The sequence below is a fragment of the Equus asinus genome, chromosome 20 (assembly GCF_041296235.1).
Source record: "Equus asinus isolate D_3611 breed Donkey chromosome 20, EquAss-T2T_v2, whole genome shotgun sequence".
Taxonomy (NCBI): Eukaryota; Metazoa; Chordata; class Mammalia; order Perissodactyla; family Equidae; genus Equus; species Equus asinus.
The window spans coordinates 106,546,737-106,564,913 of record NC_091809.1 but is presented as its reverse complement, the minus strand read 5'-3'; the positions used below and the strand labels follow the sequence as shown (position 1 = coordinate 106,564,913).

At 37.2% G+C, this 18,177-nt stretch overlaps 1 protein-coding gene and 1 long non-coding RNA gene across 4 annotated transcripts in view; one reads left to right on the top strand and one right to left on the bottom strand.

The window, feature by feature from the left end:
* Nucleotides 1-18,177, bottom strand: part of LUZP2 (leucine zipper protein 2) — a 459,231-nt gene that overhangs the window by 147,225 nt on the left and 293,829 nt on the right. The gene's annotated exons all lie outside the window — the stretch shown is intronic.
* LOC123278890 (uncharacterized) lies at nucleotides 3,903-8,333 on the top strand. The gene is made up of 3 exons (XR_006516621.2): nucleotides 3,903-4,073; nucleotides 6,214-6,277; nucleotides 7,085-8,333. It is a non-coding gene; the product is annotated as an uncharacterized lncRNA (long non-coding RNA).

Sequence of the window (18,177 nt, the reverse complement as noted above, 5' to 3'; positions counted from 1 at the left end):
ATCCAGCCCTCTTTCTTGTGGAAACAGTCCTGATTATGGATGGCGGCTCCACATCTTCATGACTTTCATTATCCCCATCTTGAGGAGTGCAGCTTATAACCAGCACAAGCCAGTTCACAGGCCTCATTGCCCTGGTCAGAATGACAGGCTTAGGAGCAAACAGATTACCTCAGCAGGAATCTCCAGGCCCGTACTCGGAATGTCATTTGCTCTTCTCCACTAATGCTGAGGTTAGAAGAATTGATCGGCTGTGTTGCTGGCCAACAGCTTGCACCCAGGAGGACTTAGCCTGTCTGAGAATGGAGTCACCGCACAGAAAGCTGAGCCCAGAAAAGGAAAGAGAGAAACTAGTCCCACTGAGATCATTGAGCCCTTGTCTAGTTGAGCCTAAAACCCAATCTATTATCTGAAGTTGATTATCACAGCCTTTATTTAATTATTTTCTTTTTGAATCTGAGTTTTCTGTCACAACCAAAAACGTGAATACTTTAAGTATATATGTATATATATATATATATATATATACTCTGAATTCTCTTTTAACTCAAAATTCTGTCATTTCTTTGTCATGAATTTTTAAGGTAAACTGGCCTCTCATTATGCATTTCTCCATGTGAAAAATCCTCATTCTTTATGAAGATATAAGACAGTCTACCTATAGGTGCCTCAAACACGGATGCCAGGCTTGGCATAATGCCCAGCACACAGTAAGGGTACTATATTTACCCTTATTATGAGTAGTACTATTACTATTATGGAGCAAACATTTGAAAATCATTGATTCCCTTTCTTGATCACAATATAGGGAATGAATATTAGAAAGTGATAGTTTTTCCTAACCACACCTCCCTCTAAATTACTTGTTGTACAGTACCATGGATTTTTTTCCACTGAAATAAACTCTCTGTTTTTTCATTCAGAAAATAATTATGTTAGCAATTAAAATTTGTTGCTCAAATGTTTTAAAAGACTCTTAGACAACTTCGACGAATCCTCCCTCTGAAACTCAATTACTGGCATCTTGGATAAATAACCTTTAAGAGCCTCAGTCCTTTTACGTGTAAAAGAGACTAGCAATACCCACTTCCTGGGGTTGAGTGAGGAATGAACATGACATGTTTCTTCAATATTTCTTAGGAGACATTTTTTAAAACAGCTTTCTTGAGATCTAATTCACATATCATAAAGTTCAACTATTTAAAGGGAACGATTCAGTGGTTTTTAGTATATTCACAGAATTGAGCAATTCTTACCATCATCTAATTTTAGAATATTTTATCATCCCAGAAAGAATTCCTGTACTCATCAGCAGTGACTTCCCATTCTCTCTTGTTGTCCAATCCCTGGAGATCCCTAGTCTACTTTTCTGTCTGTATGAATTGACCTGCTTCGGAGATTTCTTATGAAGGAAATCATGCAATGTACGGTCTTTTGTGAATGGCTTCTTTCACTTGGCATCATATTTTCAAAGTCCATCCATGTTGTAGCACGTATCAAACTTCATTCGTTTTTACTGCCAAATAACATTTTATTTTATGGATGTGTCACATTTTGTATACCTATTCATTAGTTAATAGACATTTGGTTTGTTTCCATTTTTAGCCTATTATAAAAATACACTATGAATACTCATGTACAATATTCATGTACAAGGGGTTTTCATTTCTTTTAAACATACATGTAGGAGTGGTATTGCTGGACCATATGGTCATCCTATGCTGAACATTTTGCAGAACAGCCCAGTTGTTTTCCAGTCAGTTACACCATTTTCTATTCCAACCAGCAGGCAATGAGAGTTCTAATTCCCCCACATCCTTGCACACGGCATTGGTTAATTTTATGTGTCAACTTGACTGAGCTAAGGGGTGCCCAGATAGTTAATAAAACATTATTTTGGGGTGTGTCTGTGAGGGTGTCTCTGGAAGAGATTAACATTTGAATCAGTAGACTAAGTAAAGAAGATCACCCTCAACAATGTGGATGGGCCACATCCAATCTGCTAGGGCTTCAATACAACAAAAAGGATGAGGAACAGTGAACTCTCTACTTGTGCTGAGGTATATACCTCCTACTGCCCTGTGACCTTGGTGCTCCTGATTCTCAGGCCTTTGGACTAAAGAGATTTATGCCATTGCCCTCCACTCCCACTTTTCTGGCCTTTGGACTCAGGTTTACGCCATCTGTTGGCTTCCTGGGTGCTCAAGCCTTGGGATTTGGACTCAATTACACCGCTGGCTTCCCCGTTCTCCAGCTTGAAGACTTCAGGTCCTGGGACTTCAAAGCCTCCAAAATCACATGAGCCAACTGCTATAATAAATCTCCTCTTATATACATATATATCTCCTATTGGTTCTGCTTCTCTGGAGAGTCCTGACTAATACATACACAGTATTGTCTGTCTGTTAAATTTTAGCCATAATTGTGGGGGTGAGTGATTTCTCAAATTTTTTTCCAGATTTATTGAGATGTAATTAATATATAATATTGTGTAAGTTTAAGGTGATCTGATACAGGTATATATTGTGAAGTGATTACCATAACAAGATTAGCTAACACCTCCATCACCTCACATAATTATCTTTTTGTTTTTTTTGTGGTGAGACTATTTAAGATCTACTCTCTTAACAACTTTCTAGTATATAATACAGTATTGTTAACTATAGTCACCATGCTGTAACATTAGATCTCCAGAACTCATCATCTTATAACTGGAAATTTGTATCCTTCGACCAACATCTCCCCATTTCCCAATGCCCCAGCCCCTGACAACCACCCTCTACTCTCTGTATCTGTAAGTACGGCTTTTGTAGATTACACATATAGGTGACAAGACTAAAGTTTTAGCACGTTGTACTCCATTTTCATTTGTTTCAAGATATTTTCTTATTTCCCTTTTGATTTCTTCTTTGATCCATCAGTTGTTCAAAGTTTGTTAATTTCCACATATTTGTGCATTTCCTAGTTTTCCTCCTGTTATTGATTTCTAGTGTCACACTGTTGTGGTCAGAAAAGATGCTTGATGTGATTTCAGTCTTGTTAAATATACTAAGATTTGTTTTGTGAGCTAACATATGATCCATCCTAGAGAATGTTCCATGTGCCCATTCTTCACACTTGAGAAGAATGTATATTCTGCTGCTGTTGGATGGAATGTTTGTATGTGTCTGTTAGGTCCATGGGGTCTAAAGAATAATTCAAGTCCAACGTTTCCTCATTGACTCTGTCTGGATGATCCATCCTTCGTTGAAAGTGGGGTATTCAAGTTTCCTACTATTATTGTAACATTGTCTGTTTCTCCCTTCAGGTGTTAGCATTTGCTTAGTGTATTAATTTTCATGTTCCTTGAAGTTTTGCATTGCTGTCTTCACATCTGAAGAAGCAGTCACCTCCAGTCTTTATTGACTGGCTTTTGTAGAAAAATACCTTCTGTCAACCCGCTAGGGATTCTGAGGAGGTTTTTCTCTGACTTTGTCTATGGGCATGCCTGCTCCACACTTCCTCTTCCCTCTTGTGTCAGAATTCTTAAGCTCACCTGCCTTCTCTTGGTCCTGCGATGACTGGTCAAGTGCTGTCAGCCTCCCTTTTGCTTTCCCCAGGTCAGCGTGAATACTCAGATTTGTGGTTTCTCCCAGGCTCACAGAGTCAGGCTGGCTTTCTGGGAGGCATCCCCAGTGGCCTGTGGGCAGGCTTCCCCATGGAGTCTGTGATGCAGGCAGCAGGATCTGCATCCCTTTAAAGCCTTGTGGGTTCTCTCTGCTGCTCTCCCAGCCGCTCCCTCTCCCTCAGTCACACAGCACACCTCAGTATTCTGAATGGGGCCAGAAAGAAGTGAGCATTTTTAGAAGCCTCCCACACAGCTGGGGAAGCCTGGCACTCACTCACATGCTTTCACTTCCCCACGTGGCAGAGAGAAGAGTTCTCTCGGCACTGCGCAATGCAGCCTCGGCTGGTGAAGTGAAAATGTTCTTATTACACTCTCCAAGGTGTCCAGTCGCTGATATTTTTGCTCTGATAGTGTGCTAGAACTTCTCCTCTAGGCTCCTGGACTTCCACAGAGGATCTCTCGTCCATGGGTGAGTGTCTACATCCATGTTCTTTTTGAGGAAGACAGTAGAAAACTCTTATTCCGCCATGATGATGACAACATTCTCTTCCTCAATGTGGTTTTGATTTGCATTTCCTTAAGGCAAATTTTTAATGTGCTTATTGGTAATTTGCTTATTTTCTTTGAGGAAATGCCTATTCTTTCCTCATTTTTAATTGAGTTACTTGTATTTTTATTATTGAGTTGTAATATATATTCTTACATATTCTGGATACAAATCCTTTATTAGATATGATTTGAAATACTTTAACACATTCAGCAGGTTGTCTTCTTGCTTCCTTAATATTGTCCTTTGAAGCAAAAGTGTTTTCAATTTTGATGAAGTCCAATTTATCTATTTTTCTTTTCTCACTTGTGCTTTTGTGCGATATCTAAGAAACCATTGACTAAATCTTGGTCAGAAATACTTACTTATATATTTTCTTCTATTTTCTTTTTTTTTTAGTTTTAGCTCTTACATATACAGCTATGATCCATTTTGACAAAATTTTTGTATATGATCTAGCCAGGAGGAATAGGGTAGCTCTTTTAAGTGTAGGATGAATGCCAAATTTGAGTTTAATGAATATTGATGAGCTACCATGCTAAGTCAGAAGATAAGCTTCACATGTGTCCCCTGTAGGGCGACCTCCAAGTTTCATTTGGATCTATCACAAGCAACATGCACGTAACAACTGCCTGCCTGTGACTGCACAAATCTTAGAACACGGAGCACCACTAAAATCCATACTAAGTTTATTTTCTTCAAAATCATTTAGTTGTAGAATACAATTAGTATATTCTTTTAATCATTACATCTTTAACCCTCTCTCCCAATTTTTCCAATCAAAACCTACCCATTATTGAATTGTAAAAATGCCTTAGGGGCCGGCCTGGTGGTGCAGCTGTTAAGTTCGTGCGTTATGCTTCTGCAGCCTGGGGTTCGCTGGTTCGGATCCCAGGTGAGGACATGGCACTGCTTGTCAAGCCATGCTGTGGTAGACGTCCCACATATAAAGTAGAGGAAGATGGGCATGGATGTTAGCTCAGGGCCAGTCTTCCTCAGCAAAAAGAGGAGGATTGGCTGCAGTTAGCTCAGGGCTAATCTGCCTCAAAAAAAAGGAAAAAAAAGTCTTAAACACTTCCCATGTGCCAAAGCACTGTGTTAGCTGAAAGTGTGGGAGGTTGGGTGCTGAATGAGCTGAGTAGGGGAGACAAAAGATTCAGGAAAGGTAATGCGTGCAATCAAACCTGGCAACTTCTATAATAAAAGTGCATACAGAGACAGAAAGAGATTTGAGACAATAGAGGAATTCATTCTGCTTAACTCAGCTGCCTCCTCTTCCAATATTAATTAGGCCTTCATGAACTTTGTTTTATTTGAATCATAATAGTATATGTAGATATTGATCAACTCTTTACTATGTACTTATGAAGATCATTAGCTTGAAGGAAGGAGGCAGCAAGACAACAACAGGAGTAAAGTAAGTGGTGGTAGATGTGGGGTGACAGGGAGCAGTAACAGGTGTCTGCACAGAACAGGACCAGAACACCTGCGGCTCGCTTTTATTAACTGAGTTCCTGGCTAATTAGTGGGCTGAGAGTGGCGGTAGACACAAAATATCTCAGTAGATTATATCAAGCCACAGAAATGGGACTGAGGTCAGCTATTCTGCCAGATAAGTGCTAAATGTCTTATATCTCCCAAGAACATTGCATTTCAAAACAGAGATGAGATAAGCCACAGAATGATGACCCAAATATGCAGGAGCAGACAAGGACCTGAGGCTGTCTCAGAAGGTCTTGCTTGCTGTTGTTATTTCTCAGACCTCTCCCCTCAAATAGTGCCTCAAATAGTGCCTCAAATAGTGCCAGCTCATTACCACTCAAACTACACCTTATCTTGCTTTGGATAGAAACGTCCTTCCATCCTAAGGATTACACTCTTCACAGACTTATATCATTCAAAAGTCCAGGATCTAACAATATTTTCTAACTTTATATGCATCATTAAAGTTCCTTGCATTTGGCTACAGCTCTTTTATTTTTCCAAATTCTCTTGGTGAGACAATCAAGACCAGGAGACATACCGAGCACTGTGACGTTATTTTACATTCTGTTTCCTCTAGGGGTGATATAACAGCTTCTTAGGAACTTTCTCCTCCAGTGAGAAAGGAGATCAACTCCGTCCTAGTAAGTTACTTGCGTTGCCTTGGAAACCATTGTGCTGCCTGAAAATAATAGTTTTATCTTTAAAGAGAGCATCTTTCAATATAGTGGTTATAATTTTTCTGGAAAATGAAGGAAAGCAAAAAAATAACAATGTTTTCCATTCTGGGGAGGGAACAAAGCTTGGATGCTAAAATTCAGTTTCAGAAAGATAAGAAAAGGATGCGTCTCCAGGGACAAGTTCCTCACAGTGTACTCAGCAATTGTTGCTGAAGAAAGGGTCCTCAGAGGATTTACTGAGGCCAATTTAGACACAGGGTGTGTGGAAGACTGCTTCTTTCTGGGAACAATTTTAGATACTGTATGTCAGACACACTCTGGTAAATATGATGAAAACTATGAGATCTCTCTCCAGAAAAAGAGCATATGCATATTTGCACATAAGAAGCTACATATCATTTTAGGGGTCTGAATTCCATGCACGAATCTCAGATTCAAAAATACTTGAAGTAGGATATATCCCAGTGAAGACAACCGTAAGATTTGCTGGGTCTAACAAGGTTGTATGAAGAACTGATAAACATATTAGGGATTTTAGCTTAAAAAACACAGGATTTATAGTGAAGGGATGAGAATGAGGGTTGGGGGTTGCTGGGAGCATGCTAAATGACTTTAAACTATAAAAGGACTGTTTCATGGAATTTACATGACTTCACCCATGAATGAGACTCAAGATGGTGAAATAATCACCGCTTACATTTATCAAGTGCTCATACTGTGCCAGGTACCATTCTAGTGCTTTACATTATTAACATTGTTTTACATTCACAGCAATTCTAAAAGGTTCTGCGCCACAAGATGCAGAAAGAAAAATAACGCCTTCAAGAATTTGCACGTGGTAAGAAGCTGCATCAGGATTCCAACCAACAGTGTTTAGCTTAGAAAGACCAAGGCATCACCCTCTGCTGGTGTACAGCCTCCCTAGGAAGAGGTGTGGGAACGAGATTTTGACTCAGCACAGAGAAATGTTTGATTGTAATTAAGCTGTCTCACTATCATTTTCTTTTCAAACACTGTCATGTTTTTCATATTATTTTCAAGCTAAAATTGTTGAAAAGAATTCACTCATTATCTATGTTCTGAATAATTGTATAAGATTAAGGAGATTTGCTCTAAAAAGTTTGGTAAAACTTATTTCTAAAATCAAATTGGGCCTGTTTTTTTTCCCTTTGGGAAGAATTCTAACAACTCAGTTTTTTTAATAGTTATGTCAATTCGCTGTATTTTTTGAGTCAGTTTTGGTAATTATATATATCTACATATTTGTGTAAGTGTTAAAACATATTGTCACATGTTTTTCAGAACATTTTCTCTTTTATATTTTTAATATCTTTTAGCATTTGCAGTAATATTCTCCTTTTCATTTATAATATCGCTTATTTTAGTTATCTTCTTGACTAATAGCTTCAGAATCTATTTCATTAGATTTTTAAATTTATCAACGTTTGTTTTCCTTGTTTTTCACTTTTTTTCTTTTTGCTTATGATTTCTTTGCTTGGGTCTAATCTGTTTTCCTTTTCTAACTTTTTGAGTTGGATGCTTAGATCATTAATATTTTAGCTAATCTTTTTAGTATAGGAATTTAAATGTATTTTTCCATGGGCTATTATTATAGTTACTTATACCAATATTAAGGTTGAATTATCATACTTCAGTTTAAATATTTAAAAATTTTCACTATCGTTTCATCTCTGACCAATAAATTATTTAGAAGTGTTTATTTGCAAACAAAAGAAATACACTTTTTCGTTGATTTGCAGCTTAAGTGTCAGAGACCATGGGGTTGGAAGGTTACCATTTTTATTTTGTAGTTGTGAAGAGTGTGCGTTCTCTAAGTGTTGGGTGAAAAGGTCAACATTTGCTTAGTGAATTAACTTTGCTGACTGTATTTTTAAAATAGTGTGCATCTTTATGGACTGTTTTCTCTGATTGAGCTACCAGATACCTAGATTCATGTATTTTATCTTAAACTCTTACAGCCATTCTGCTTTATAATTTATAAAGTTATTTTATTAGGTTCATTTATGTTTAGAAGTATTATTACATTAATAACAATTATTATTTATATATTATAAAATTAGAATAATATATTATTCTAATTATTATTAGAATTAATCATCCTAGGAATTGAATATTTTCATATTAAGCATGTATTTTCTCTGTTAATGATTTTTGTTTTAAATATAATTTTGTCATATTAATATATTTACTACAACTTTATTTTAGCTAATGTTTTTCTGGTATATCTATATTTTTTCTATCTTTTTACTTTCAATATTTTTGAGTACTGATAGCATAAATTTGTATTTTTAAATGTAACTGACACTATTCTAGATGTTTTAAATGGGTGTTTTAGTCTATCCACATTGATTGTGATGACGTATTTGGGTGTCTTATACTATATTCATATTTACTTTATATGCTGCAAAGTCCGAGGGGAGATACTATTCTTATTACTATTACTATTATCATCACTAGCTGTACATTTTCTGTAACCTAGAGACACTGTAGAGGCAGTTTTCCTTGGCTGTTGCTTTTGCCTACCCTCGGCCTACACCTGCACCATGGGGGTAGCCCTTTTGGGGATCCCAGCTTTAGTCGAGGGCTTCAGTTTACCAGCTGGGCCCATGGCCTAGAACATCTGTGTGCCAGTTGATCTTATATGTCACATTTGCCCCTGGGGTACTCTTGACTTCAAGTTCATTGAACAATTTTGTTTCCATTGCTTATTTGCTCTTGGGAATTGATTTTCTCTCTTGAGAGTCTGAAAAGCATTTAGAAGAATGTGTTATAATTAATGAAAATCTAAATGTATTGAACAGAAGGATTTTATTAAATATGTAATTCGTCACATGGTCAAAAGAAGAATTCCATCTGCTACCGCTTCACTTTCCTTTGAATTCTTCTTACCCGCCATGTCTGCCCCATACAAAGACCCTTCCCCACCCAAAGTCATTACCTTACTGCAAACCACATTGTTCTCACAGGACCTGAGAACACACAGTGGCATATTAAATCCGGTGAAAATTTTTGCAATGAACAACCTGTATAATTGTATTCTTATCAACCTGCAGAAATGTTGAGCCTTTTGGCTACTGTTGCACTAACTTTTTGGTTAGCAAACGTATGGCTCTTAGTAGATAAAATGATGCTGATAACTCAGTTTATTAAAAGAACATGGAATGAGACTTGACCTAAATATCAGATCCACGGAGATATGCTTTTCCAGTTGTCAATTATTTAACACATTTGTAGACTTGGGAAGATCATTTAACCCTATGGTCTTAACCTTGACTGCACATTTGAATCCTTTATGGATATTTTTTAAAAGATACAATTCTTAAACCCATCTCCAAATATTCAGAGTAAGTTTTTCAGGAGTAGAGCCCAGAAACAGAATATTTAAGGTAGTGGCCTGAGTGTAGGTAATTTTTACAAACTTCACAGGTGATTCTACCATCAGATGGGACGAAAAACTACTGATTTATGCAACTCATCTAGGCCTTTCTCATCTGCAAAGGAGGACTGTGGACTTAGAAAATTGTTAACATCCCTTCCTACTGTTGTACATTATGATTTTTTTCTGATTCTTATGGAGCTTTAAACTTTGAACAAAGCCCAGAATAAAAGATAATTTGGTATCAGAGAACCATTGGGTCTCTTTCAAAACTTTCATATATGAGGATATGCCTTTATCCAGTGTGTTCCTGTTACAGAGCATGCTGACATTTGTCCTGAACTGGGATAAAGCTTACTTTATTTTTTTTTTATTTGTTTGTTTTTGGTGAGGAAGATTTTCCCTGAGCTTAACATCTGTGCCAATCTTCCTCTATTTTGTATGTGGGACACCACCACAGCATGTCCTAATGAGCAGTGTGTAGGTCTGCACCTGGGATCTGAACCTGCGAACCCCAGGCCACCGAAGCAGAGTGTGAAAACTTAACTGCTATATCACTGGGCCAGCCTCAAAATTACTCTGTTTTAAGCTTAAGAATGAAAGGTATAGACATTATAAGAGGGAAGACCTGAAGAGGATTACAATGAAGGGTATTAATTGAATTAAAGAAAAAAAAACAATAAGCCAACAGCATACTAAACATCTGGGGCACTTAGACTTTGCTTTTAAAAAAGATTTCTATTTAAAACCAATCAAAGAAAAAACATCACTCCTTTTTCCACACATATTCAAGGTGCTGTTACATGAAATTAAGAAATATTTGTCATCATCATTAGTTTATTGGCATTATTAAAGAGGAGCAGTGAACTACTTTTCTTCTCTCTCTGTGGCAAAATATGACAGGGCTAGATGCCATGATCACTGAGCCAATGATCAATACAGAGATTTGCGGCATGGGTTATGTCCAGAAATGTTTTAATTACATCCCTAGGCTGTGTCATTAGTATCAAGAATAAGAATTAAGTCTTATTCCATTTATACTCTACCTAACTCACTATCATTTTGATTCCCTCCTCTGGATCTTAAAAGATCATACAAGAACAAACTGAGACAGCTATAATTTGAGTGTCATACAAAGGTGCCCCCAGAGTGTACAATGGCTTCAATTCTTTGTTAGTTTCACGGGAATTCACATTCTTTGAAAGGAATTGTGCTTTAACAAAAAGATGCCCATGAGCAGATAAGTCATCAGGCTGTTTTCAGGAACATTTGCAATCATCGTTTAGCACTGACAAAGGATTGCATAAAGATAAAAGCCAAAGGATGCTTCTCCTCATCAATATTAAATTGCACTGTAGTACTAAATTCAGCAGCACTGCAAGTTGGGATATCAATGATTCATAACTTGCCTTGATTATGTTTAGCATCATTTTTCATAGTACTTCAGTCTCTGCAGCCTAGAAGATTTAGCTTCTCTACAGTGATTAGTTTCTCTAAAAGTAGGTGGTTTCTTAACAAAAAATGATAAAAAAAAAAAAAGAACAAGCATATTTAATCCATTCGCTGGGCCTTACTCCAGAAAACAGTACACCATCAATGAAACCAGATTAGTGATCAAACACTAGGTTTGCAGTAAAGGAGATTTTTTTCCCAAAGGTACAGAAATGCACAAAATGGAGTTCCCAGGAGATCGTTTCTAGACTGGGTGGAGTCAACCTTTTAATAAACCATCTGGAAGAAGATGTGCACAAGAAATGAAAGACAATTACAGGTGAAAGTCAGATATTATAATTTTGGAAAATAAATACTCATGAGGATACAACCTACAGCTTGATTTCCTCCTATATAAAATTGGAGCGATAACCGTAGCTGTATCATATGGCTGTTGTTCAGATAAAATGAGAAATCAATTATAAAGCATCTAGAACAATGCCTGGAACATAAATGCTAACAGTTGGTGGCAGCAGTGGTGGTAGGGATGTGAAAGGAAAGTGGTTCTTAATTCAGGATCCAAGTACAGGCTTGATGGAAACTTTAAAATTCCTGAAACTGCACGTAAACCTTTTTGAACATATATATTTTTTCCAAGGAGAGGGTTTAAATCTTTTCTCATTCTCCAAGTGTCAGTATTCCCAAAATGTGAAAAAAATTCCCTGATGTACTGAATATCTCACGATGCTATAGGTATGCAGTTTAAAGCGAAAAATAAATATACATTTAAGGTGCTTAATTTTAATGACTTGGGGAGAATACTACTTTTAAAAAAAACTCTGAATGGCCACATAAAATAAAAATTATCAGCCACAAAAGTGAACTGAAGTGCTCTTAGCTTGTTTCCTAGGGACAACAGCCAAATGCTCTGCTTCTCCTCCCACAACCTACAATGGATGAGGTCTTAGGAAGAAAGGCGTTAAATACCAACAGAGGCAGAGAGCCCTGTGCATGGGAAAGAGCCCTGTGTTTAGAGTCAGGAGACCTGAACTGTGTCTCAGCAGATCTACAGTCTCGGACAAGTGACTTAACTTGTTTGAGTCTGACTTCGTCTCTAAAAAACAAAATTAGGATCAACTGAGCCATGTCTCCCTCACAAGGTTGTAAGAATACAATGTTAGAATATATAGGAACATTTTTTAAAATATTAAATACTGCAAAATAGGGATTATTGCAATGAATAGTAACAGCAAAATATATGCATTTCTCCACATAAGGCCAGTAGAGTATACTAATTCCTTGAATGGTGGGAATCAGATAAATGTAGTTTTATCTTGCTCTGCTACATATCAGCAATACGATCTTGAGAAAATTACTTAAACTTTCTTCTAAGCCTTAGTTAGATCACATGCTAAGTGGGGAAAATAATAACGTATAATAAATAGGGCTGTGGTATATGAGGGGATTACTGTAGTGCCTGATAGATACATACATATATATTACCCGTTAGATCTTTATTGCTCTCACACAGAACTACCAACAATATATAAAAGTAAAGAAAAAAATAAAAATAACTAGAAATTCTACCACCATTATGTAGCCACCATGAACACGTTGATGAGCATCTTCTTGCTGCCATTGCTATCATTATTTATTTTGTTGCTAGATTTGTCCCACACTTGGCCACTTGTGTCCTTTTCTATGCCCCAATGATTATTTGAACAATTTCTTATTTTATTGTACAATGAGATTTTCTAGGTTCATCTCTTACTTCCCTTTTCCCAGCCCTGGAATTAATTATTTCTCCAAGGAATCTTAGTTCTTTATAGTGGAAAACAGTATTTAGAAACTGAGATCTGAGTTCTAGGTGAGCTAATAGCTTTTGGGGTGTCACTAATCCCATGTCCTTTTGGTGGCCGAGCTCGGGGATACGTGGATTTATGTACATACTCATGTACATTGTATGGGACATGCTTATAAACACACATCGTATACATATGCATTTATATATGTATTACACATGCATTACAACAATAATCTAATGCTACAAGCTTTCTCCTTTTCCATCTTTATAACCTCCTTCCTGGACAGTAAGAAACCTGCCTCCCTTTAACTTACGTTTTTAGTTATTTGAGCAATGCCCCATATATAAGCAATCTCCTGTTGCATTGTCGATTTACAGTGAACCTCCTCACTCCACGTCAGCTCCAACTCTCTGTGCTTGCTCCTCTCCCGTGTGGTCATCCTCCTTTCTTGACTCAGGCTCTGATCCCTTTTGTTCCCTACTTTAGGATAACCCACTTCAACCTTTGTCTCTATCAAGTTTGATATGACTTCAATTTCACTAACTGAGAAATCAGGTTTTTTAAATACTACATTTCAATTTAGTTAATGTCGCTTTAAATACCTTTTGGTATAACACACTTTAAGACTTGATAATTATTGATAATATCAACAACAGCGACCACTTAATGAGAGCTTCCTCTATATTGGTAATGGGCTAAAACCCTTGCTATACATTTTCTCACCTAATCCTCACCAGTGCTCAAATCAGATACTGTTGCTGTTGTTAACATCATCATCGTCCATCTGCTTATGAGAAAATTCAGGCTGCATAACTCACGCGTGATCACTATAGCCCTAGCTTTGAAAGTTGAATAGCCAGAATTTGAACTCAACTCTGTCTGGGTCTGACTGCAAAGCCCATGTGATTAACTATGGCGATACTGAGGGCCATAGGGCATCTGCATTTCCGTCCAGAGGCCGATATGACCTGATCAGGATTTCTTTTTCTCTTTCTTCAGAATTTTAGAGTAAAATTTTTGTGAGTAAAAGATGATAGCTTCTTGATTGATAACTTATAGAAGTGTTTGACAAACATAAAGAAAGTGGTAAGCGTTACAATAGATTAACATTCACTTAGAAGATTAATAAATGTTAATAAAATACACATTACTTTGACAACAAATATGTAGAAATGCATTCTATACTAAGGAATTTAAGACACTAAGGTTGCCAATACCAAATGTCCTGACAATTATAACACTTCTCAGACTTTTCTGCACTAGGAATATGAGATATCGGGGGAAACAGGGTCTAAAGCGTAATGAAATGGGTATCAGGAAACTGGGATCCAGCTCCCCCAATTTTGGGCTCTGTTACCGTATGCAAGCCATTTCACTCTCTAAGCCTTAATTATCTTATCCGCAAACTGAAAGATTTGAATTAGATAAGGGAAGTATATTGTAGCTTTCAAAATTCAACATATAATAACATGTAAAACTTTACTAAGCATAAGAGAGGTGGCACTTTTAAGAGTCATAAATGCATGCTATCAACAATTTGCTTTCCTTTGTTACATGATAGTAACCCAGACCTTTTCCCATGTGTCTCTGCAGGAGGAAAATGCTAAGGTAGAGAACAATAGCTACCTGCACCCTATTGAGATGGTGGGAGAGGTCAGCTGGGTCAACCTAAGCCTAAATTCCACCTTCTCTGAATGTATTAAATGCCTGTATTGGGAGGTGGGGGGAGTGAGGTTCTTCTATTTGTCTGCACGATGGAAATCAGTAGGGGAAGCTTTTAAAAAACACTCATTTCTGAGCCTCATCACCCACAAATTCTGATTCAGGTGGTCTGGAGTGAAGCCCTGGAATGAACTTTCTTTTTTTTCCTTTCTTTTTTTTTTTTTTTTTTTTTTAATAAAAGTGCCCCCCGAATGATTCTGGTTGACAGCCAAGGTTGAGTACCTCTGGATTAGAGTGAAAGGACCTCTGCTTGTGGCTGTCTAACTTGGAAACCCGATTATGAGTCCAGCCTTTGCGCAACTCTTACAATGCTGCAGAGCCTTAAGAGTGAAAATGCACAAATGGTTTTCTCAACAAACCAAATAACACTTATTGGAAACCAATTGTGCTTGGCAAAATTCATAGTAGTGATGTTTTAACTTTAGCAATTCCCATTGGTTTGGTGAATAAGATCTTTCTGAATACTCTCTTGTTCTACCACTACGGAGTTTTTCACAGTCCTCCAATTTGCAAATTTGATATAAAGGAGAGAGTGATCAGTTTACAACAAAGTGTTCAGTTATTGTCATTCCGAGTCACCGTTATGTGTCTTTTTTTCCAATTCTAAGTAAGTACATAAGTTTTTAGGCTTTTCCATCCTATTTCATGCATTCTTTTCTTGCTAACTATGGCTGTAACCAGACGATGACAGCCTCGTGCCATGGGATATCACTCAGGGATCCCTGGCTAGCCTGCTTCATTTTACCGGCAAGTTCACTGAAGCTCAAGGAGGTGAAGTAATTAGTCCAAAACCACCCGAGGAGTTTGTCAGAACTAAATATGGGATTGGAATCCAGATCACTGGCCTTCAAGTTGAGTGTTCTTTCTATTAAACTATGGTCAGTACACAATGGACTAAAGTAATATGGACTCACTCTATTTTATTTGTTTATATTTAATAGAAATACATAGTAATGCATACATACAATTAAATTTTATCTTCTTTCAACTCTGAGAGTGTTATCGTAAGTATTTTTGAAATTTCTCTTTTAGAACTTACAGTAAATCACTTTGTAAGTCAAAAACATATTCTAATTTCATTACTTTTTAATTATATGTAGAATTTTGTTTAAACTGAAGTATTTCTCAATCTTCAGTTTTCATGGATACTAGTAATTTTGTATGATTTGCCATTTTTGCAAATTTTCTAAGTTATGTTCCACTGTTTCTGAATGAAAATAAAATAGGTCATTAACAACACATTATAGAAAACTAGGTTGTGGTATATAGTACTCTATTTTGTATTTCCAAAGCAACTTTTTTGAAATGGAAAACATTTGCTTGGAAAAATGAGAGCTGTTATAAAGACTGTTTCATTACTTTCAAGACACATTAATTCCCTACAAGTAGGAAGGTAACCTATTATTTCATTTCTCTTAATTTTTTTTTTTTTTTTTTTTTTTTGCTGTGGAAGATTTGCCCTGAGCTAACATCTGTTGCTTATCTTCCTCTTTTTCTATGTGAGCCACCACCATGGCACGGCCACTGACAAGTGGTGTAGGTCTACACCTGGGGAACCAACACTTGGCTGCTGAAGCGGAGCACACCAAACTTAACCACTAGGCCATAGGGGCTGGTCCTATTTCATTTCTCTTTTGGTTGAGGGTCAGGGCTACAAAAGAGATTAAAATGATCATTTAATAAATCTATATCATGTCAAGTGATAACATAAAAATTTTTTTAGTGTGAAATCTCCTCTCATATTTTGTTCTATTCATTTCTAAAGGTCCATTTTCTCAATAATGGTTTTCGTTACCACATGGATAGATTTGATTTCTCTTTTCCTCTATTATATATAGCAAGGACCTGTGGTATTGCATCTAATTCTATTGAAGCCAAAGCTCTTAAGGGATAGATACATTCATATTCCACTCATTCATTTATTAATTCCACATCTAATTTATTTTACATCTAATGTGTACCTTCCACTATTCTAGGCACTAGAGATGTATCAATAATATGCTGACACAGTCCTCATTGAGACTACCTTCCATTGGACATCTCTTGGTCTCTTCCCAGAATCCTAAATGCCAGCACACACACAATACACACACTGTTATACTAGGGATTTATGCATTACACACATTTCTTTAGCAGACAGAAGAAAAATGGAAAAGAAACTGTTTTACTTTCATCTTTCCAGCATTTTTAAAGACTTTCTCTTCTCACTCCAACTGCAGCTACAACAATATGACAAATGCATTTATACCTTCATTAAGTGACATGCTACAATGTTCATAGGAATCAAGTTTGTGCTTGGCTCTTATTTCTAAATTCTTCTTTAAGTCTAACTTAACAGACAGTCAGTTACTAACTTTACAAATTTCTGGAATAGTTAACGTCATCCACAATATATTCCCTAAATATTCTTGAATTCACTGCACTTTTCTACATCAAACCTCTGTAGACAAAGTTTACAGAATTGCTCTACCTTTTGCATTCAAGAGCTCAAACCATGAGCCCATCATTGTGCCATGAGAGAGAGGAAAAAGACCTGAAGAAGATGTTGTTTTGCTCCTGAGGCATTTCTACCACTAGAGATGATACCTAAGAAATGATGTCGATATAACACGGTCACTGCCTTATAGTCAGTCCTTGGTACCTTGTGAGAGAGGGCACAAGTTAACAGTTAAGAGCACAGGTCTGGAAACAGAACTCTTGAGTTTGACTTGCAGCTTTGCTTCTTGCAAACAGCAAGACTCTGAACAGATAATGAAATGCTGGTTTATTCATTTCTAAAATGAGCATAGGGGGCTGACCCCGTGGCCAAGTGGTTAAGTTCACGCACCCCGCTTCGGCGGCCCAGGGTTCCGCGGTTCGGATCCTAGGCGCGGCCGTGGCACGGCTCATCAAGCCATGCTGAGGTGGCATCCCACATGCCACAACTAGAAGGACCCACAGCTAGAAAGACACAACTATGTACTGGGGGGCTTTGGGAGAAAAAGGAAAAATAAAATCTTTAAAATGAGAATAGATATAGTACCTAATTTTTGGAGTTGTGTGTGTTAGGTAATTTAGTGTATTTAAAACTCTTATAAGAATATCTGACATGTAATAAGCTTTCTGTTAATATTAGCTGTTGTCAATTATTAAGTATTTTCTGTACGTCTTCTTTGCGTCATTCACTGTGCCAAGTCCTAGATCCAGAGCGGGGAGGTAAACTTGCTTTGCCCCTCCGTCCCGGTGGCATCACAAGCAAATAAACAGTCAATCCAGTGTGATAAGTTTTACGTTAAGAGAATTACAGAGACAAGGAAGGTTTAAAAGAAGGAAACTGAACTCAAAACTGAGGGAGGAAAAGGGGGCTATCGGGAAACAGATGAGGAGGAAGAGAGACCGGAGCCAAAGCCTGAAGGAGGATCCCAGTGGTTGAAATGAGGACTAGGACAGGAAGGTTGATACAGAAGTAGTTTTGCATTAGAAGAATGTATGCAGGCTTTACCTTATTTTTCATTTTTCCTCACAAAATT